Below are 6,015 nucleotides of genomic sequence, written 5' to 3'. Positions count from 1 at the left end.
AGGGAAGCAGGACTGGCAGTAGTGGGAATCTGCCTGGGGAAGGGGGGACATACCTCATCAACAAGGGTACTGCATAATGAACATTTGTCTACCTAATGCTGAATTGTACCCCACATCTTTAAAGTAAAAAAATTAAAAATAGAAGTCAAAGTGAAGCACACCAGGCTGGGAGGACCACAGGGTACCTTGCATGTCAAGGTGAAGTAGGCCCGGGTGGGAACGCCACAGCGATGCTTCCACAATTTTGTCCAAGGTCAAACCCATTTTCTTCTGGTGATTACAAATAAATTACGAGACAAGATACCTGGTGAGCCTCTGGTCATGTGTGTAGCTTTGGAACCATTCCCATGAAGCCATAGGGCATTTTCCAACACTGGTTTATATGATTCGTAACTTCAGTTTTTCCTTTTTGTTTTTCTTAACTTTCCTTGCTTCATTAAAAAGAACTGTATTCCTAGAGGCTTCATTAATTAAGACTTTTTATTTCTTGGGTTGATTGATTGATTGATTGACTAAAGTGCTAGTTACAGCAGAAAAGATGACCTTTATTTCAATAAAATCATGCCTTTCCAACTGTGGAACTGATAGCTGTTGCTAGATTTTTATACTCCCTACAAGAGGTCAGGTTGCACCTTAAGCTAAAGATAGATAAATAGATACATACATACACACACACACACACACACACACACTTATTTTTAAAACCTGAGGTGGGCATTATGTAGGGAAACCGTTTTTCTAAATTTTTTTCAGGATGTTTACATTTGGTAATTTGATAAATTTATGTTAACAGTAAGAAATTATACCAGGGCAAAGATAGGTGAGTAAAAACATTTAAAAATTAACATCTACAGCATAGTTATCAGACTGAGGGCTCTGCATTACTGCAAGGATTTATGAATCTGAATAATTAGAATACATACAAAAGTGTACTATTTGTCCACACAGCTAAAATCTATAATGAGCCAGGCGCGGTGGCTCACATCTGTAATCCCAGCACTTTGGGAGGCCAGGAGTTTGAGACCAGCATGGACAACATTAGTGAGACTTTGACTTTACAGAAAATAAAAAAATTAGCCAGGCATAGTGGTGCGCGCCTGTAGTTCCAGCTATTCAGGAGACTGAGGCAGGAGGACTGAGGCTGTCGTAAGCCATGATTGTACCACTGCATACCAGCCTGGATGACCAAGTGAGACTTTGATTTAAAAAATATATATAAATATAAAAGCTATAGTAAATCGGGCTCGGTGGCTCAGCCTGTAATCCCGCGCCTTTGGAAGGCTGAGGTGAGTGGATTGCCTGAGCCCGTGGGTTCAAGACCCGCCTGGGCAACTTGGCGAGATCTCATCTCTACAATAAATCAGAAAAATGAGTCAGACGTGGTAGCGCACGCCTGTAGTTCCAGCTACTTGGAAGGCTGAGGCGGTAGGATCGCCAGAGCCCAGCAGGTTGAGGCTGTGGTGGCCGGGAGCGGCCACTGCACTCCAGTCTGGGCGGCAGAGTGAGACTCCAACTCAAAAAAAAAAAAAAAAAAAAGCTATAATAATAAACTATAAAATAATCTATAAGCACTATTAAATTCATAGTATCTTTAGGTCATTCAGTATTCATTGACAAAGGAAATATTTAAAGTAAAAATACCATCATGAGGAGACACATATACATTTCTTTTTTTTTGCATGAACAAAAAATTTGTGGAGCAGAGTAGAAAATCAAAACCAGACCAACATCTAGCTTTCAGCAATACTGCTGCTGCCAGGCTGTGGAGAAGGTTGACTCTTTCTGTATTGGTGCTGGATCAACTGAATATCCAGATGAATCAAGAAAATAAGATGCTGGAAGGATGGGCCCCTAGCCAGAATGACCAAGAAAAAGAAAAAGCCCAAATAAACACAATCAGGAATACAAAAGATCAAATCACAACTGACCCCTAAGAAATACAAAAGATTATCAGAGATTACTATGTACACCTGTAGGGAAACAAACTTGATAACCTAAATGAAATGGAGTACTTTCTGACATCACACAACCTCCCCAGGTTGAAACAAGAAGACAGTGAGACACTAAATAAACCAATAACAACCCAGGAAATTGACTATGTCATACGAAAACTACCTACCAAAAAAGACGCTGGACTAGATGGCTTTCCCTCAGAATTCTACAAAACATACAAGGAGGAGGTGATACCAATCCTACTGAAAGTATACCAGGCAATTAAGAAAGATGGTATTCTCCCCAAATCATTTTACTAAACTAGCATTACACTGATACCCAAACCAGTAAAGATGCAACAAAGAAAGATAACTACAGGCCAATATCCCTTATGAACATAGATGCAAAAATCCTCAGCAAAATTCTAGCAAATCGGATCTAAAAGTGCATCTCAAAAATCATCCACCATGACCAAGTAGGCTTCATCCCCAGGATGCAGGGCTGGTTCAACATTCGCAAGACCATAAATGTAATTAAATACATCAGCAGATGTAAAAACAAGAACCACGTGATTATCTCATTAGATGCAGAAAAAGCTTTTGATAAAATTCAGCATCTCTTCTTGATAAAAACCCTCAAACACCTAGGCATAGAAGGAACATACCTCAAAATAGTAAGTGCCGTCTACGATAAACCCACAGCTAACATATTGCTAAAGGGACAAAAGCTGGAAACATTTCCCTTGAAAGCTGGAACAAGACAAGGCTGCCCACTCTCATCCCTCTTGTTCAAGATTGTGTGGGAAGTCCTAGCTCAGGCAATTAGACAAGAGAAGGAAATCAGGGGTATCCAAAAAGGAAAAGAGGAAGCCGAGTTATCCCTCTTTGCTGATGATATGATCCTATTCCTTGAAAATCCAAGAGAATCTGTCAAAAACCTGCTTGCACTGATAAAGGACTTTAGCAAAGTCTCAAAATAAACATGCAAGAGACAGTTGCATTCCTATACACCCAACAACAAGCAGACAGAGACCCAAATTAAAAGCACAATCCCATTCATAATAGCCACAAAAAATTATGAAATACCTCGACATCTTCCTTACCAGAGAAGTGAAAGACCTTTACAATGAGAACTACAAAAATGCCGCTCAAAGAAATCCAAGAAGACACAGACAAATGGAAAAATATTCCATGCTCATAGATAGGAAGAATCAACATTGTTTAAGATGTCCATCCTACCAAAGGCAATCTACAGATTCAATGCAATACCCATTAAGTTACCAACATTATTCTTCTCAGACCTGGAAATGACAATTCAGAAATTCATATGGAAACATAAACAACCACGAATAGCCAAAACAATCCTTAGCAAGAGAAACAAAGCAGGAAGTATGACACTTCCAGACTTCAAACTTTGCTATAAGGCTATAGTAATCAAAACAGCTTGGTATTAGTACAAGAACAGGCACATAAACCAATGGAACAGGATAGAAATTCCAGAAGCAAAACCTCAATTTCTTAACCACCTCATCTTTGACAAAACCTCCAACAACAACCACTGGGAAAAGGAGAACCTATTCAGTAAATGGTGCTGGGAAAACTGGCTGACCACATGCAGAAGATCGAAACAGGACCCCTACCTATCACCATACACAAAAATTAACTCTAAAAGATTCAAAGACCTAAACGTAAAATCTCAAACTATAAGAATCTTAGAAAATGCAGGAGAGATCTTTATGGCAATTGGAACTGGCAACCAGTTCCTATTCAGAACCCTAAAGACCCATACCTTAAGAAATAAAATAGACAAGTGGAACCTCATCAAACTAACAAGCTTCTGCAAAGCAAAAGAAACCATCAAGAGCACAGGGAGACAAACCACAGAATGGGGAAAAAATATTTGCCAGCTGTATATCTGACAAAGGCCTAACATCCAGGATCTACAAGGAACTCAAACGCAGGAAAGAACGCACAGCCCCTTTAAAAATTGGCCAAAGACATGAATAGATACTTCTCAGATGAAGATATATAGACAGCCAACAGAAAAAGTGCTCAGCCTCATTCATCATCAGAGAAATGCAAATCAAAACCATATTGAATGCCACCTAACCCCAGTAAGAATGGCCATCATTAATAAAACAAACAACAACAGGTGCTGGCAAGGATGTGGAGAAAAAGGAATGCTTCTACACTGCTGGTGGGAATGCAAACTAGTGCAACCTCTTTGGAAGACAGTTTGACGATTTCTGAAAGAACTAGAAATTGACCTTCCACATGACCCAGCAATTCCCCTATTGGGAATATACCCGGAGGACCTCAAGTCGTTCTACAAAAAAGATAGCTGCACACATATGTTTGTTGCAACTTTATTCACAATAGCAACAACATGGAACCAACCACGTTGCCCATCGAAGCAGGACTGGATAAAGAAAATGTACATATACACAATAGAATATTATGTAACCATGAAGGACAAATATGTGGACTTCACAGTAACTAGGATGGATTTGGGTCGATCATACTCAGTGATTTATCACAGAAACAAAGAACAGAGTACCATATGTTCTCACTTATAAGCAGACCTCGAACAATTATAATACTATAAGAAAGCATTTGGCAGTAATGGGAAACTGTCAGGGGAGGAGTTGAGGGAAACTGCTAGGGGAGGGAGGGGCATACCTCATCAACAAGGGTACCTGCATAATAAATGTTTGTCTACCTAACCCTGAATTGTACCCCACATCTTTATAATAAAATAATAATAATAAGTAAAGAACCCTTAAAAAAATAAAAGGAACCAAAAAAAAAAGATGCTGGAAGGATGAAATAGGACAAGATCTGTGTGACTTGTGATTAAGCAAAGATTTTTAAGCAAGGCACAAAAGCATCAGTGATAAAAGAAAAGGTGGGTCATTTGGTCTTCATTAGAACTTCTGTTCATTGAAAGACTCCTGTAAGGGAATATAAAGGTAGCCATGGACCAAGAGAGGTATTTGAGCTACGGTCTGCATCCAACAAACGTTATGTGTCAGGGACACCAATGGGGGGAGGGGAAGAGTTCAGAAACTACCTACGGGGCACAGTGTTCATTGTCTGGGGAATGGGCCATCTGAGACCCAATCCCCCACCACTCTACAATACATCCATATAATGAACATGCATGCGTACCCCCTGAATCTAAAATAAATAAATAAAGGTGTGTGTCCACAATATACATAGAAACCCTACAAATTCGTTTTAAAAAAAAGAGACAGACAACCCAATTTTTTTTTTTTTGAGTTGGAGTCTCACTCTGTCGCCCAGACTGGAGTGCAGTGGCCGCTCCCGGCCACCGCAGCCTCGACCTGCTGGGCTCCGGCGATCCTTCCACCTCAGCCTTCCGAGTAACCGGAATTACAGGCATGCACTACCACGCCCGGCTGATTTTTTGATTTATTGTAGAGATGAGGTCTCGCCAAGTTGCCCAGGCGGGTCTCGAACCCACGGGCTCAGGCAATCCACTCACCTCAGCCTCCCAGACAACCCAATTTTTAAAATGTGCAAAAGAATTAGTCACTTATGAAATAAGCTATCCCAGTAAACATAGGGAAAGTTGCTTAGCACATTCGTCTTCTGGAGCTTGCAGAATAAAATACAATGAGATACTGCATAATGGCTTTAAAAGACCGTCAGCACCAAGTGTAATAAGGACATGGTGCAACCAGAACTTTCTGCACCGCTCACAAGAGGGCGTGCTGATATAGCTGCTTGGGAGGCTCTGGCAGTATCCACGGAAGGTGACTATAAATATATCCTGTTACCCAGCAGTTCTACCCCTAGGTAAATGCTTAGTAAAAATAAGTACATATGTTCACCAAAGATATGAACTTGACTGCTCATGGCCAAATTGGAAGCAGCCTGGTATCTATCCACAGTAGAACAGACCAGTAATTATGGAATGCTTATGCAATGGAATGCTCTAACACACAGAGAAGACCAGACTCTAAATGCCACAGCAAAGATGTCATGTCCAACGTGAAGAGCAACATGCAGCCGGGCTCGGTGGCTCAGCCTGTAATCCCGCGCCTTTGGGAGGCTGAGGTGA

At 40.7% G+C, this 6,015-nt stretch overlaps 1 protein-coding gene across 1 annotated transcript in view; it reads left to right on the top strand.

The window, feature by feature from the left end:
* LOC103257640 (exocyst complex component 4) overlaps nt 1–6,015 on the top strand; it is a 230,683-nt gene that overhangs the window by 39,286 nt on the left and 185,382 nt on the right. The window lies entirely within an intron of this gene.

This window comes from Carlito syrichta, unplaced genomic scaffold (genome assembly GCF_000164805.1).
Source record: "Carlito syrichta isolate Samal-C Ts95f unplaced genomic scaffold, Tarsius_syrichta-2.0.1 Scaffold301825, whole genome shotgun sequence".
Lineage (NCBI taxonomy): Eukaryota > Metazoa > Chordata > Mammalia > Primates > Tarsiidae > Carlito > Carlito syrichta.
Note: the sequence above shows the minus strand (reverse complement) of the source record. Positions and strands in the feature narration are given on the sequence as shown.